This window comes from Theropithecus gelada, chromosome 20, assembly GCF_003255815.1.
Source record: "Theropithecus gelada isolate Dixy chromosome 20, Tgel_1.0, whole genome shotgun sequence".
In the NCBI taxonomy this organism is placed as follows: Eukaryota; Metazoa; Chordata; class Mammalia; order Primates; family Cercopithecidae; genus Theropithecus; species Theropithecus gelada.
In genome coordinates this window covers 14,022,086-14,039,434 of record NC_037688.1, presented here as the reverse complement: position 1 = coordinate 14,039,434, position 17,349 = coordinate 14,022,086, and the positions used below count along the sequence as shown (strand labels likewise).

The 17,349-nt window shown below is 36.2% G+C and overlaps 1 long non-coding RNA gene across 1 annotated transcript in view; it reads left to right on the top strand.

Moving 5' to 3' along the window:
* LOC112614139 overlaps positions 1 to 17,349 on the top strand; it is a 98,410-nt gene that overhangs the window by 43,322 nt on the left and 37,739 nt on the right. The gene's annotated exons all lie outside the window — the stretch shown is intronic.

The window sequence follows — 17,349 nt, the reverse complement described above, 5'->3', positions numbered from 1 at the left end:
AAAATGAAAAATTCTTAAATAACCTTTTGTTATTGTTTCCTAAATTTATTATATTTTGAGTAGACATCTTGGTTTGTGTGATATTTTGTTTGGTAGTTTTTGAAATTTTTCTTTGTGCTAATATGTGTTCCATTTTTGCTTGAAAAAAGAATATTAGTTCTCAAAATGTTGGATGTCGTATTCTATATAATTATTGTCATTGCATGGAGTCTCTTAATTGGGTTAGCAAATCATTTATAGTCTCACTTATTTCTGGTCTTTTGATCTATCTGTGATGAAAGTGGCATATTAAAAAAATCGAATATGGTTGTGGATCTTTCCCTTTATCTTTTTAATTCTATTTTCCTTGCATATATTTTGGGGCTATGTTGCTAGGTTTGTATAAATTCAGAATTATTATGTCTTTCAGTAAATTACTCTTTTACCATTATGTATTCCTAATGATACTGTACTGTTTTTTCTTTAGAGTTTTTTTCTGCTTGATATTAATATAAATGCACCTTGGTTAGCATTTTTTCTGATGCAAAATTCCCCATCATTTATTCTTAAACTTTCTGTGTCATTCTGGTTTAATTGTAGCTCTTTGAATTAGCATATAGCTGGATTTTATTTGGAAATCCAACCCGAGTCTCACATGTCCAGTATTGAAGTTCTTTCTTGTTTTAATATCCATGAAATGAGTCATATCTTAATGATTTTGGTGTTGGTGTTTTACCAGTTTCTTACCTCCTCATTGTTTCTCACACTTCATCTTTGCTCTGGGTTCAGTTACCTATTTTCCTGAAGTGTACCTTCAGGTAGTTCTTCCAGCCAAGGTATCTGAATGGCTTGCTGTCTCACAGGGGCATTTTCTCTATTCAACGTTTCAGGCAGGTAAAAACTGCCTTACTGCTTTGCTGAGCTGGTGGGTGGCATTTTCACAGCTGACAGCAGATAATTGCCAGTCTGAGCAGCCCTTCAAGGGCCTTGGCTTTATGTGGAAGCCTCAGTTCCAGAGCCTCTCCTCCTTCTACCCCACGGGTGTCCAATCTTTTGGCTTCCCTGGGTCAAATTGGAAAAAGAATTGTCTTGGGTCACACACAAAATATACTAACACTAACGATAGCTGAAGAGCTGGAAAAAAATCACAAAAATGTCTCGTAATGTTTTAAGAAAGTTTACAAATTTGTGTTGGGCTGCATGTGGCCTGCAGGCCATGGGTTGGACAAGCCTGTTCTATCCCGAAGCAGCCTTTTGTGGGTGGTGAAATCCCAGCTCCCAGGCTCCAGAACCTGTTCCTAGGTTTTAAATCGCCTACCCATGCACTCCTCTACTGCCCTGACTTTATGTTCCCATTGTATTCCCATCACCTGGGGGAGTTCTCACTTTCTTTTAAGCTTAGCTATTTGTTAAATTTTGAGAGGATTAATATTTTACCCAGAATTCATATGTGTGTCATGTAAGAAACAGTTTCATATTTATTTAGAGCATCGTATGTGCAGAATTGGAATCCTAACCTTCTTTATGAAACCCATTTGTTTTTATTCCTAATATGATTTCCAGTTGCGCTATACCTTTGGCCATATTTAGGAAATTAAATAGCTGGATACTATTATTTCGTAACTCTATTTTCACTGTTTGTCAGTGAAGCACCTTTTCAATGCATAGGTATTGGTCCATTATTGCTAAATGTCCTTCCTCCTTTGCCACCCTGATGGACCTCCCTGTCATACTTGTCTACTACCTTCTTGTTACCTATCTTGTGTTTAAGTCCTTCTCAGCTTCTCACACTGGAAAGTGATATGATGGGTATAGAATTTAATGACTGAACATGGCCTCCAAAGATAATCTTTTCTAAAATGTTTGCGTTTTATTAGAGGATTGAGAAATACAAAGAATGAGGAAACTCATGGCATTGAAGAGGACTGTTATGAAAGATACTTTGAGGTAAATGACGAGTTAATGGGTGCAGCACACCAACATGGCACATGTATACATATGTAACAAACCTGCACGTTGTGCACACGTACCCTAGAACTTAAAGTATAATAGAAAAAGAAAGATACTTTGGGGTGCCAATAATCAAGAAATATTCCGTTCTGGTGCCTGTAGATTACATTATTTCAGAAACTGCCATCTTTGCTATTTCTATTTACGTGTATCTACATTTTCCAAAGAGCTCAGTGTCAACTCTTATGGACTTTGATGGGAATAAAAACTCAAAAAGGAAATAATTATTTTTCTAAAAGGAAAATTTCTCTCTTCTTCTGATCTTTTTCTTCATTTTTTCAAACAAACACAAAAAGTCCATATCTACAAAGCAACCAATTACTACAAAGATATCTGAAGTAACTTATGCCCTAACCTTACAATATGGTGAAAATTATAATCCAAAATTTAGAATAATATCTGGGCTGGCTTTCATCACAGCACTAATATGAAGCCTATTTCAAGGAGAATGAAGTAAAGAGAGTTGCAATTTAGTATGTGAAAGGCTATGAATGTATATGAAATTACATGGGCTTTGTTATATTTGCACATCTAAATCTAATGGGAAATTAGATAACTCAAGCTGTGCACTGTCATCTCCAGGAGTTCATCATATGAAGGAATGAAGATGTTCAAAAGAAAACCTTCAACCTTATGCCAGAAGATGTCCCCAGCTGTATAAATGCCTAACTCAGCTTCTAGTCCTTGGACATTAAGCAGCTCATTGAAAATTCAAGGGTTCCAGCCAGAAGCTACAGCTGGGCTCAGATGTTGAAATCAGTCTCTCCTGCTGATCAAACTGTGACGTAGCCAAAGCAATAGGGCTGGCTTTTCAGTTAATTCTCAGTGAGCCCTTCCTTTCCCTCTGCAGTGGTGTGGCATTTAAAATATAACTCCTTTATGTACACTGTAAACCATTCCTTCTCAGGACAGATGGAAGTATGAAATCTATCTATTTCAGTCTATAAAATTATATTTAGAGCATTAGGTAATGAATGTCCTAGTAAAGTCAGCAGAGGACAGGTAGGTTAAATGACAGGTAAGGAATGACAGGCAGGTAGTAGATGATAAGAGTTGCAGAACATTTTGGGGAGAATGACTTTATTTTTAAAAGCCTTTAGTAACACTACTACTAATAATGTAGTAAGGTACTTCTTACCCATTAATAAATGGGTAAAAGTAATTTCAAGTTAGCAAATTTCTCATTTAGGTGCAGTGTTTTGTATAACAATGGCCTAGTCCTGATCCCTATAGGAAACTACCTTAACCATTGTGTATCTTTTCAGCTTTTAATGAATATACAAGCACATCTTCTCATATTTTATATTTTTTATGTAAAGAAGTCATGCAACTTACACCGTAAACATCTTTCCATATCAGGTCATATGGAAGTTTTTCATTTTTTTTAACAATTGCAGAATATTGTGGGAAGTAGTTTAATTTACTCAGCTAGTCTTCTAATGATGGACATTTGACAATTTCTATTCTTTCACAAAGCCTGCTGCAACAAATAACATTATTCATATGGCATTTTGTATAAGTGTGAGTATATATGTTGGATAAATTTCTAGAAAGTAGACATGCTGGATTAAAAATTATGTACATTTTAAATTTTGACAGATGTTGCCAAATTTCCATGCAAAGGATAAATTTCTTTGTGTAAAATTGCTTGGTTGCATGGTATATGGATTTCATCTTTCAGAAATTTGTATCAGTTTATATTCCTGAGCAATATGGCAAACAAGATAACCTGGAAATCCCCTTAAAAAGACACCTAAAATATTAAACAATATGTAACAAATATCTCATATATAGAACTAAGCTTGCAAAAAAGCAAGGCAAATCTCCAGGGATCAAAAAATGAAGAAGCTGAAAACCAAGGGAGGAGCAGACATTGAAGCCACTGATGCCCTGGGGCATTTATAGTTGCAGGTAATCAAGATGCTTGGTGTTCAACAGCCACATGAAGATAAGACCTTGGACCCAGCAAGGTGTAGAGAGGAGCCAGGATCCTCACAATAATCTGGAACCCTCAAGCACTAAAAGATGGATAGAAAAAAATAACTAGCAAAAGGAGATAATAAGGCAAATTGCCTGGCTTGGCTTGGGCATACAGAGTAAAAACGAAAAGTATGTCCTGAGAATTTATAACCTCAGGCCTGCCCTCAAGTGGGATAGGAGTTCTAATACATACTACCTTGGGACACCTTGGGTGCCTAACAGAGGCAAATGCAAATCCTCTCCAAAGATTCCTGTCTTCATCCTAGGCTACTTAAGATTCTGCTATGGTTTGAATATTCTTCCCTCCAAAACTCCTGTTGAATTTAATCCCCAATGTGGTCATATTGAGAGGTGGAGCCTTTAAGAAGTGATTGGGTCATAAGGGATCTGCCCTCACGAATGGATGAATCCATTCATAGATTAATGGATTAATGGGTTATCACAGGAGAGGGACTGGTGGCTTTATAAGAAGAAAAGAGACCTGAGCTAGCATACTCAGTCCCCTTACCATGTGATGCCCTGCACCACCTTTGGACTCTTCAGAGTCCCCACCAGCAAGAAGTCCCTCAGCAGATGTGGCCCCCTGACCTAAAACTTCCCAGCCTCCATTACTGTAAGAAATAAGTCCTATTCTTTATAAATTACCTAGGTTCAGTATTCTGTGATAAGCAACAGAAAACAGACTTAAGATAATTCCCATGGATAAAAGGTTTGATTGAACATAAATTCACAATCCAAAATTGCATACCAAAAGAAACAGATTTCCATGCATGAATGCAAGCAGTAAAAACAGCTTTATTAGACTTCCAGGAACTTCAGATAACTGAGCAATCAGATAGAGAATATAGAACGAGTTTTATATTTTTAAAGGGTTTAAGAAAACAATATCAGGAATAACTATAAATAAGAACACACACATAAACATGACCTGATGATTTTATAAAACAAAGTAGAACTTCCAAAAATAAAAGTGATAATCAAATTTTAGAATACAATGGAATACTTAAATAACCAAAATAGATTCAGTTGTAAAAAGAATTAGCAAACTGGAAAGATCTGAGGGAAGTACCTAAAGTGCAGCACAGAGTTGCAAGAATGGAAAAATATAAAAAACATTGAATATGTGAGCATTTGAAGAACACATATATGTTGTACTGATATTCTAGATGGATGAAAGAGAATGAGGGGATATGAAAAATATTTAAAGAGGTAATTGGTGAGAATTTTCCAGAATAGGTAGAAGACATGAATCCTTAGATTCAGGAAGCACAATAAATCTCAAATTCTCCCACTGCATTTCAGCATACATCAGACATTTTAATGAAATATAACTATATTTCCCAAAACAAACTTTTAATGAGAAGAGTGGTGATGTTTTACATTTTTGTTAACCTCTTTAATGTCTAGTTTAGTAGAATACTGTTGGATTCTCATATATGTTTTTGCATTTAACCTGTTCCAATATCACATGTCATATAACCTTTGGAAAAGTCAAATCTGCAAGAGAATGAGAATGAAAAAGACAAATTATGTCTTAGCATTATTATAAATATGGTTTTGGCCTCGTGTAACTCTTGACAAATTCTCCAGGTTCCTCAAGGGTCTTTAGACCATACTTGGAGGACCACTGATTTACGTATTTATTTAAAAAAATTTTTTTAGAGATTAGGTCTTGCTTTGTTCCCCAGGCTGGAGTGCAGTGGTGCAATCATAGCTCACTGCAGCCCTGAACTCCTGGGCTGAAGCAATCCTCCTATGTCAGCTTTCCAAGTAGGTGGGACGACAGATACACACCACCATGATCAGCTAATTTTAAAAAATTTTTAGAGGTAGGGTCTCACTATGTTGTCCAGACTGGTCTCAAACTCCTGGCCTCAAGTGATCCTCCTTCCTCAGCCTACTGAATATCTGGGATTATAGGTGTGAGGCACTGTGACCAGCTGGGACCACTGATTTAGTGTAAGTTTTTTATTATGGGTTATGGGTGGTGGATTGGGTGTGTTACAAACAAATATTCTACATACATACACACACAGGTACATACACACACACAAACAACCATATATGCTCTACATGAGTCCCTATTTTTCAGAGAATTAGAATACATACAATAAGGTACACTTGGATTTGAAACTCAAGGGATTTCATTGTTCTTCCATGATTTAGTGGGTACTTCAGGGTCCCGCAATACCATCTTTGTGAACATCAAGAATATTACATTGGTACATACAGAAAGAAGTCTTGAGTAATACCAGATATTTTTGGCTAATAAGATGGTAGGTAAATTACTGGTTACCATAATCTGATTGAGATATATATATATCAAAGATGAATATGATTCTTCACTACATGATTTGCAAAACTGCCCTGGAAGTGGAAAACAAAAATCATCTACCAGGAGACCAACACACCGAGTTTTATTTTCTGGTTTGCATTTAGCACCCAAATGTTTCAGAATTGTGAGGAAACTGATGCAACTATTGTTGTAGAAACATCGACTCTGGAGACCAGCTGGAGAGAATGAGAAGATATTTTTTCATTCCCTGGGAAGTCTCATTTACATAGCTTGAGTTAAATTTGCTATCAAATTTTCTTTAACTAAAATTTTCTTTTCTGCATCTGATGTTTCTCATTTTCGATTTTATATCATTAAAGAGATGGCCCCCTTCTGAACCTGCTAAGGGATCACATTCTTATACTCTATTGATCTCACTCATATTGAATAAATATGACCCACATGTTTTTCCTATCTTATTTATCTTATTATATAAAACCGAAGAAGCAAGACATTATTTCAGCAGTGCCCAGGAGAAGAAGTTGTAATAACCCATTAGATCTCAGACATCTCAATTTCAATTAAAAAGACTCACAAGCACTATTTACAATAGCAAAGACTTGGAACCAACCCAAATGCCCATCAGTGATAGACTGGATAAAGAAAATGTTGCACATACACACCATGGAATACTATGCAGCCATACAAAAGAATGAGTTCATGTCCTTTGCAGGGACATGGATGAGCTGGAAACCATCATCCTCAGCAAACTAACACAGGAATGGAAAACCAAGCATGGCATGTTCTCACTCATAAGTGGGAATTGAACAATGATAACACATGGACACAAGGAGGGGAACATTGCACACTGGGGCTTGTCAGGAAGTGGGGGGAAGGGGAGAGAGAGCATTAGGACAAATACCTAATGCATGTGGAGTTTAAAACCTAGATGATGGGTTGATAGACGCAGCAAACTACCATAGCACATGTATACCTATGTAACAAACCCGTACGTTCAGCACATGTATCCCGGAACTTAAAGTAAAATTTTAAAAAGACATTATCTCTAAATATTTATTTGAATCTATAAGTCTTCATCCCTATTCATTTCTGCTAAAACATAGATAGTAGAAGATTAACTGGTCAGTTTTTAACATGGGACACTGTGACATGCAAAATGACATTACCAAAAGGATATGAGATAAAAAAAAGATTCACTCCAGTAGAATTGCATTTATTACACAAACATATAATGAGTATCTCCTGGGTACTAGGCATTAGCTAATCCCTGGGTTTCAAAAATAAATAAGAAAGAGTTCGTGCCTTCGTAGCCCAGTAGAGTTAGTAAACCTGTAAACAAAAAATGATATAGAGTGTGAAAAGACTTATAATAAAGATATGTATGAGGTATATTTATGGCACTAAGGGAGTAATACATTTTGCTTGTGGAATCAGAAAATCTTCACCTTTGAGCTGCTCTTGAGGAGTAAGTTGGAGTTTTCTAGGCTGTCAAGGAGGGTTAGAGTATTCTAGGCAGAAAAGAACCACATGTGCAAAGCCCTGCATGTCCAGGCGTGGCAGTAATTCAGCCTATCAAGGCTGGGGTGAAGGGCAAAGATGGAGATCAATCAGAAATGATGTTGGAGGGTAGGTAGAAATTAGTTTGTCAAGGGTCTCTATCCCATACTAGGAAGCTTACACTTTATCACATGGGTTTCTGGTTTTCCAGATATGCCGTAGATCAGTAGCGGGTTCACAGAGGTACCTGGGGTACTGGTGGGGTATGTTCAGGGCAAGCTGGGAGGATTCTGCTCCTACCCTTGTCTTAATGGGAATTTCTCAGTTTTACTGTGTGCATGCTTCAAGTTGTACTTCATTGTAAGATTTCATTTTACCCAACAGTGGTCTATTGAGCACATACTAGGTGCCAAGCATTTTGCGGGCATAACCTGCACAAAGCTTACCTCCCAGTGCAAAAAAAAAATGCCTTTTTTAAAATTTGAGACAGAGGCTTGCTCTGTCACCCAGACTGGAGTACAGTGGCACAATCATGGCTCATGGCAGCTTCGACCTCCTAGACTCAGGCAATCCTCCTGCCTCAGCCTCTGAAGTAGCTGGGACTACAGGCAAGCGCCACCATGCTGGGCTAATTTTTAAGGTTTTTTTTTGTTTGTTTTGTTTTTTGTTTTTTGTAGAAATGAGGTTTCACTGTGTTGCCCACACTGGTCTCCAATTCCTGGGCTCGAGCAATCCTCCTGCCTTGACCTCCCAAAGTGCTCTGATCAAAAGTGTGAGCTACAGACCAGGCCTAAAGATTCCTTTTTAAAAAACTTATAAATCCACAATAATAGGTGAGGGATAAACACTGGAAGGTGGTAAGAAGGAGAGTGATATGACCAGATTTACTTCTTAATCTCTCTCCGTTTGCAGTGTGGACAGTAGGCTCAAGAGCAGAGAGGCTGGGCAGAAAATGAAAGTACAAAATCAATAGGACTTGAGGTGAATATGGAGATGAAGATGACATTGTGTTAGGATAAGTCCCAGGCTTCTGGCTTGTGTGAATGCATCTGCCATAAGGAATCTAGGAGAAAGAGAGGAGGGTAAGGAAGAACCTCTGGGACATTCAACAATTAGGGAGATACTGGAGGAGGAAGAGGCAGTGATGGAAACTGAAAAAAGGGAGCCGGGGTGACAGTGAGAGACAGTGAGAGAGTGCAAGAGAGAGCAGAGAAGAGTGTTATCTCGATGGCAGAGTTTCAAGAAGGTAGAGATCAGTAGTGTCTACGATTCAGGGAGACTTTGTAAAATAGACGGGGGGAAGTTTTCACTTGATTTGGCAAATTGAAAGGCTTGGGTGACTTCAGCAGGATCAGTTTCAGTGGAAGCCAGATTGCAGTGGGCTGAGAAGTGAGTAAGTGGCGAGGAAGTGGAGATGGTGAGAATAGATATCTCCTTTAGGAGAATGGCTGTGAAGGCAGAAGGAGGGAGAGCATGATTGCTTGAGAAAATGCTGAAGTGGGAGGCATGAGTTTATCAATATGCACAGGGGAGGGATCCAGAAGGACAGAAAATTGAAAGAGAGAGAGAGAGAGAGAGTGTGTGTGTGTGTGTGTGTGTGTGTGCACATAATTGCTAAAGGAGATCCCTGAAGATGTGGGCCGGATCTCAGGACTTACCCAGCACCAGTCATACTGAGAAATCCTAAATATATGAGAATTTAATAGGAATACATTCAGCATATATATATGTACATGTATCCAAATATGCACTTATTTGGGATATTTTGGGAGACAAATTTATTGAGTAAAGTTTGAAAATTAATTTCAATTTTTTTAGAGTGCTGTAGGATTTTGGGTATCAAAAAAAACTGCAAAATCTGAATCATGTCTTTTTAATTTTTAATTTTCTTTATTTCAAACATATGCATTTCTGAATAGCAAAACCACTTTTGTTTGAGGATACCTTAGTAATTCATTCTGGAGGTCTCAGAAAATGCACACATTTTTGTCATTGGAGACTCCTGAAGAAACTCTTCCCTCTCTCGCCTTTTAAAATCCCTTTATCCATGTTAACTCTAATTTTTTCCATGAGTTCCATGGGTGTAAAAATGTACTTTACAGCATTCAACAGCGACTTTTTATTTGACAGCTAGGATCCACTTCTTAGATGAAATATTTTTTCTATTCCACAGTTGGATTCTATTAAAGATGTTGGCGACCCTTTGAGACATACCACATGTGTAAAGTTATTAGCCTTAGGGATGACTTTAAAATGAGAAATGGCATTATATTCTCTAAATAATTGCTGTTGGTTCTGTGTTTTATAAACATCATGGGTATGTAATAACCTATTAGCTGTTGCCTGCTATCATCCTGCCTGCAGGGCTAATGGTGAGGAGCAAGCATGGGAAGGTTTGGTTGACAGATTGTTCTGAATGGAAGTTAAAATCCTGTATTTGTTCTTGAATTTGCTTCTAATTTTCAGTGTGGTATGGGGGAATATATTAAATCCCACTATGTGTCCAGTTCTCACTCTGCAGAAAGGAGAGTGATACAGCATCCACGGGTGGTTCATAGGGAAGGTAACGCCTATGTATCAATTAAGAGGAAATTCAACCTAGTATCACACAATGTCCCTGACAGTTGGGCTTGTTAGTGTATGAAATGGCCATGGGGAGAGATTCGTGTGGCAGAAGCCCCCTACCCATAGCCTTTATTTGTGATTATGAGAATCAGGCTAGGTGTCCCAGACAAAGACAAGCTTGGTTCCTATAGTATTTTATAGGTTTTGACATTGATTGGGAGTCAAAGACTTATCTTTGTTACTGTCTCCCCACCTTAATTTTCCAAAAGAAATATGTCCCTGGTTTATTCAGCACTCTCTCACTCCACCCCTGGGTATTCCTCCTGAACATGTGTTATTACAATTTCCAGTCTGTATTCACTGATTTTATGGTGGCAATAGTTGTTGACTTACCTTCTGCTGGGCCACTTTTCTTGTTACCTGCCTTGGTTTTTATTTTTCCCCAAACATATAGAATATATTTTCTCCAAACAGTACCCAAATGCTAGATTGTCAAAAGGAAGTTGACAAGAGTATGCTGTGCTACATACTGTGAAAGGAGCTAATCAAAGCAGCTTTTTAATTGCTATAGTAATGATTTAGATGTGCAAAAAAAAAAAAAAAAAAACTCAAGCTAAATTTGTATGACTAATTAATTAAGCAAAACTCACAATTGACAAACATAATTAGCACATCCAAAATTGAAACCACATCCTGGTCTTTTTAACTTGGTGCCAAAAGACAATGTGAAGTGCTCAGCACTCCCTTCTTTACAGTATCTGTAGGTCTGGTTGCCAATTCTCGTATTTAGGTTTGTTATACATGGAGCATAGTTAATTGCAAAAACATTCCTGAAGATCTTACTTTTTTTAAAACAGAGAATTCTCATGAGTTTTGGCATATTTGTTCAATCCTTTTGCAGCTAAATTTATCTAATAGAGTGAAACTCTCAGACAGGGAAAAGGAGTTATATCTATCTATCTATCTATCTATCTATCTATCTATCTATCTATCTATCTATCTATCTATCTATCTATCTTAATCTAATGTTATCTTTCATCTATTCATCTGTCTTCCTATAAATTGCTGTTAGATCAGCTTTAGTGGTACATACGTGTTTTATGTGGGAAAGTGGTTTGATCTGGAGACATGGAAACCTATATAATGGTAGGTCAAGTTACCATGGAGCTTCATTAGTAGAGATACATAATAGCTTTCTGTGGCAAATCCGTAATTTAGAGTCTCCTGGAGTCCTTGCTGAACTAAAGCCATGCTGTGTCTGTGGACTTAGGGAAAAATCCTTCCTCCAACTCTCTCCTGCTCATGACAGCTTGTGACATGCTTTGTCACTTGGCTACCAAAGTGGAATTGCTGTGTTCAGAGTAACATGGGGAAAAAGGCACTTCCTCTGTAGCCTAGATACCCTTTCTCCTTCCGTAAAGCCAAGACCCCAGTTGGACCAAAAATCAATATCTGGGTCAGGTATCGCATTCTGCCTCCCATGGCCAGTTTAATCCTTTGAATGTATCTGGAAAACCAAGTGCATGGTTTTAATTAATCACAGCACAAGCGTGGCAAACCTCCCTTGGTGCAAATTGACTCTTGAAGGTCCCGTCCACCAGTGCAACACACTTTATGCATTCATGGACTCAGTGCTGATTAAGGCACTGCTATGTTCCAGACACTCTTCTAGACACAGATCAAGTGTCTAGATACTAGACTGGACCTGTCACTCACGCATGTGCATCCATATGTTGGTATACACACAGATCATTCATGTGTAGGACTTCATTTCCTCTAAATTTTCTTTTAATGGAAAAGACTCAGTCTGTGTAGCAAGTAAGAATTTTTCATCCATGATACGCAGATAACAAGAAGCATTATATGATTATAATCGTGAAAATGTTAAAAAATACAGAAAAGTGCTAGGGACAATACTGTGTACCACTTACGTAGCCATCAAAGAAAATTTCCAGATGACATGTTACATTTGCTTCATTTTTTTTAATCAAGAAAGTAATATTTTACTGATAAATCTTTGATCCCATCCTTTCTCATTTTCATTTCCTTCCCTCTGTTCTTTCTGAGAGGCACCACTATGATTATTATGCTGTGTAGCCATCCACTATATCTTTTATATTTTTACTAGTTATAGAATATGCCTAAAATATATGTAGCTTTTATACATTTTAAAAATTTGACATAAATTCTATCATAATATACAAATTCTCCTTTTTTTTTCTTTTTTTTTTTGAGCTTGATCCATCTTAGTGCATATACATTTAGTTCATTTTAACTGTGGTGTATTATTCCGTTGTGTGTGTTTACCTCAAGTTCTCTTTCCTTCTTCTACCTGTGGATATTTAGAGTTTCCAATAGCTTTTCCTATTACAAACAAAGCTTATGAGGACATCCATCAAAAATATTTATTTACACACTTGGGGAAGAATTTTCCTAAAGTATATATCTAGATGTGGAATTATTGGACTGAATATTATCTACATCAAATTTATTACATATTGTTCTCCAAATGGTAGGGTGCTCCTACCCACAATATATAAGAATCTTCCTTCTTACCAATACTTGACATTCTCGGACTTTTTAATGTTTACCAACCTGATGCTTTTCCCTGACTACATATGAAGTTCAGTACATTTTCTTATGTGCCTACTGAGCATCTGAAATGTAGCTGCTTTGAGTTGTGCTGGAAGTATAAAATGCACACCAGATTTTTAAGATTTAAAATGAAAAAAATGTAAAATATCTCATTAATAATTTTGAAATTGATTGTATGTTGAAATGATAATTTATATATATCAGGTTAAATAAAATAAATTATTATGATTAACTTCTGATACTTTTTACTTTTTAAAATCTGCCTACTAGCAAATTTAAAAATGCCTATGCAGTTCTTAACTCTTAATACACTTCTATTGGATAGCACGGGGTTAGAAATTCCAGTATAATGTTTGAATAATCATGGTGAAAGTAGATTTCTGTGTTTTGTGACTACAGTGGAAATCCTTCTGCGGATTCATCTGTATTTCTGAGGTTTGCTTTTGGTGTTATGTAGTTACTCTATTAGTTTGAGGAGGTCTCTGTTACTCCTACTTTCATGAGAGTAATTACAATGAATGAAGATTAAATTCTATGCATCGACTATTAGGATGATCATGCCGTGTAGTATTTTCCTTTAATTTTAGTATGGTCAAATATATATATATGTGTGTGTGTGTATACACACATACACACACACACACACACAAATATATGTTGATGAGGAACTATCTTGGCATCCTGGGATAAACTTACCTAGCCATTTTGTATTCTTTATACCCTGCTGGGTTTCATTGGCTTAACTTTTCTTAGGAATTTCCCATTTATATTCGTAGATGAGATTGTTCTATAATATTGATTTTTTTGGTACTCTCCTTATTGGCATTAAGTTCACTACAGCTGCTGCCTCTAATAATCAGCATTTATTGAGTACTTACTAGCACCAGGGGCTTTCATGCAGTCCCTCCTTGACTACCCCTACCAAACTTATAGATTTTATTCTTATCCTCATTGTATAAGGAAGAAACTAAGACACAGAGGGGATAGGTAATGTGCCTAAGGGTGGCACTCCATTTTGGACAAAATGGTAGACTACTTATCCCAAGAAAGCCTCCCAATTTGAAACTTCTAAAATGCTGAATAAATTTTTTTTAAATCTTAAAATAAATGGTGAACCTGGAGAGAAAGTTGAGGAAAGCCTCAGATCCCCTTGTTTTCATCCTTTGAGCTTCAATTTTCATAGACCTTAAATGGGGAGCAGGAGACAAAGCTGAGGTCGCCAGCAAAGTGGGAAATTGGATTGAAGATCTTCAGGATAAGTACAGGACCTTGAAAAATGACCCATACAGTGATTAAATTGGAAAAAATATCTACCCCTCTTCTATTCTGAAGATAGGCAGAGAGGAAATTTGTTAGCCTTGGCTCCAGGTCAGTGGGTTGGGTGATAGGTTGGGGAAAAGTCCAGGGCTGGCTTTGCTGCATACTACAAGTTTTAAAAGAACACTTTCAGAATGAGCATTTTCACTGTTAATTCAGTTCTAAATCTTTTACAATCCCATTATCATTTCCTCTTTAATTCTTGATTGTATAAAAATGCAATTTTTATTTCCAAACATAGGGGTGTTTTCATTTTTACCCTCTTTTCTTGTTTGGTCCTAATTTAACTAGATTGTGATAAGCAGAGTATGCAAACTGTATGCTATTGATTTTTTGAATTTTGTTGAGACTTACTTTGCTACTTAGCAATTAATATTTGTAATTATGCCACATACATATGAAAAACGTATATTCTCTATTTTGGGGGGTGTAGTATTCTTTTGATGTATAAGTCCAATAGATCATGTTTGTTAATTGTGTTTCTGATTCTTCATCTGATTTATTTATCATTGTCTGAGAAAGTTGTCTTAAAATCTCTCACTGCGAATGTGAATTTATCCAATTTTCCTTGTAATTCTATCAGTTTTTCATTTAGGTATGCTTAAGCTATATTAGCAGATTCATACAAGTTAATGATAGTTATATTTCTTGTAGACTTTAAAAAATCATTTTAAAGTGAAGCTCTTTATCTCTGATAATGCTTTTAGCCTTAAATTCCATTTAATCTGCTGTTAATATTGCTCACTAGAATTCTTTGGGCTGGTATTGCCTGGTCTATATTTTTTCATCTTTTTATTTTCAATCTTTCCGTATTTGTTTTAGGGGTGTCTCTTGAAAGTAGCCCGTCACTGGTGTTTGCTTTTTTATCCATAGTTACGGGAACTTTCTGGATTAACTGAGTTTAATCTGTGTCCATTGATTATGATTAATGACATAGTTAGGCTTATTTCTACAATCTTATGTTATTTTCTATTTATCAAGCTTTTTACCTACCTCTTTTTTCACTCTTTCTTCCTTTGTTTTGGATTTATACATTTTTATTATCCTTTCCCTTGCCTCTACCCCAGTGGTTTGACAACTTTAGATTCTATTTTTTTATTTATTCACATTTTTAACATATACTCTAAGCTTTCTACTTTATCTATAGTTTTTTTAGTTTCTCTATTCTTCTTTTGAACAAAACAAGGAATTTACCAGGTACCAAACTTAAGTTATCCAGAGTCCCTTCTTTAATCTGCCATTTTATTGTTGTGTAGAATTTAGTTTTACCTATTTTAGAAGGCACAAAATCAGTTGTTATTATTAATAACCAATATATAAAGAGATATGCTGATGTATTTTGTTAATTTATTTGCTAATTATGCTCCTTATATCCCACTCCTTCCTTCTGGGTTCATTTTTCTTCTTGCTGAAGTATATCCTTTCATGACTTACTACAGTCAGAAAAACACTGGTTTTGCTCCATATACAATTCTTGTTATTTCTCTTATTACTTGGGAGCTATTTCCCCACTGTCTGCTGGTGTCAATTTATCAATGAGAAGTAAGCTTTCAGTCTAATGACTGGCTCTTTGTAGGTAATCTGTCTTCCCTCCTGGTAGTATTTAGGATTTTCTCTTTATCCCTGCTGTTCTGAATTTTCAATATGATATGCTTAGAGGTGGATTTATTTTTGTTTTTCTGTCTCAGCAACTGATATAAACATTCAGTCTGAGGGCTCATGTATGTCTTTATTCCTCAGCCTGGAAAATTTTTGGCCATTCTCAGCCATTATTTCTCTTGATGGTGCCTCTCTGACCCTTCCTCTATTCTCTGCTTCTGGAATTACATAAGATATATGTTGGAGCTCTTCCCATTCTTTTATATTTTCTGGCCCTCTATCTTTTTATAATAATTATTATGTTTTAATTTTGAAACATTCTCGAATTTTTGTGTGCAAGTTATGTACAAGTAACTTCCCTTTCCCAAACAATTTGAGAATAAGTTGCTGATCTGTTGCCCTGCTACCACAGAATACTTTAGTGTATATTTCCAGCACGTACATTTCTCCTACATGATTGCAATACAATCATCAAAATAAAGAAATTAACACGGATATATTGCTACCACCTAATCCTCTGATCTTGTTACAGCTTCACTGATTGTCCCAATAATGTCCATTATAGAAAATAGATCCAGTTCAGAAACATGTGTTGTGTTTAGTCGTCAAATCTCTTTAATCCCCTTCAGTATGAAAGATTTTTTTTTTTTTAACTCTAATGATCTTGATGTGTCTGAAGATTTGTAGACCAGTTATTTTGTAGAATGTTTCCCAGTTTGGGTTTGTCTAATGTTTCCTCATGATTGGGTTTAGGTGATGCCTTTTAGCAGGAGTATCACAGAATTAATGCTGTGTCAATCATGTCAAAATGTCTTACCAGTGGTAAATTTCATCACATAACTAAGATGTCTGCAAAGTTTCTCTACTTAAAAATTATGATTTTCCCCTTTGTAATTAGTAAGTACCTTTGGGGGAGAGACTTTGACTCTATGCAAATATCCTGTTTCTTATCATATGCCCAATAATTTTAACATCCATCAGTAGTTTTTGCTGCAGCAATTAGTACTCTGATCTTTGCCTACTGGAGATTTGATATTTTTGCCTTATTTTCTCTGTATTTATTAGTTAGAATTCTACTATAAGTAAGAGCTATTTCCTCCCCCTGTGTATTATTTGTTTGTAAATATTGTTAAAATTTATTATGGTAAAATATATATAACATAACTTTTGCCATTCTAACCATTTTTAAGTGTATGGATCAGTGGCATTAAGTACATTCACATTGTTGTGCAACTATCACCACCATCCATCTCCAGAACTTTTTCATCTTCCCCAGCTGAGAATCCATACCCATTAAACACTAACTTGCTATTTCTCCCTCCCCTAGTCCCTGGAAACCACCATTCTACTTTTTGTTTCTATGAATTGGACTACTCCAGATACTGCATATAAGAGGAATCATTCAATGTTTATCTTTTTGTGATGGGGTTATACCCTATTTATTTAATTAATTATTTAGATCAACATGGACTCATGACTATTTTATTCTGTGGATTATAATCTAATACTAT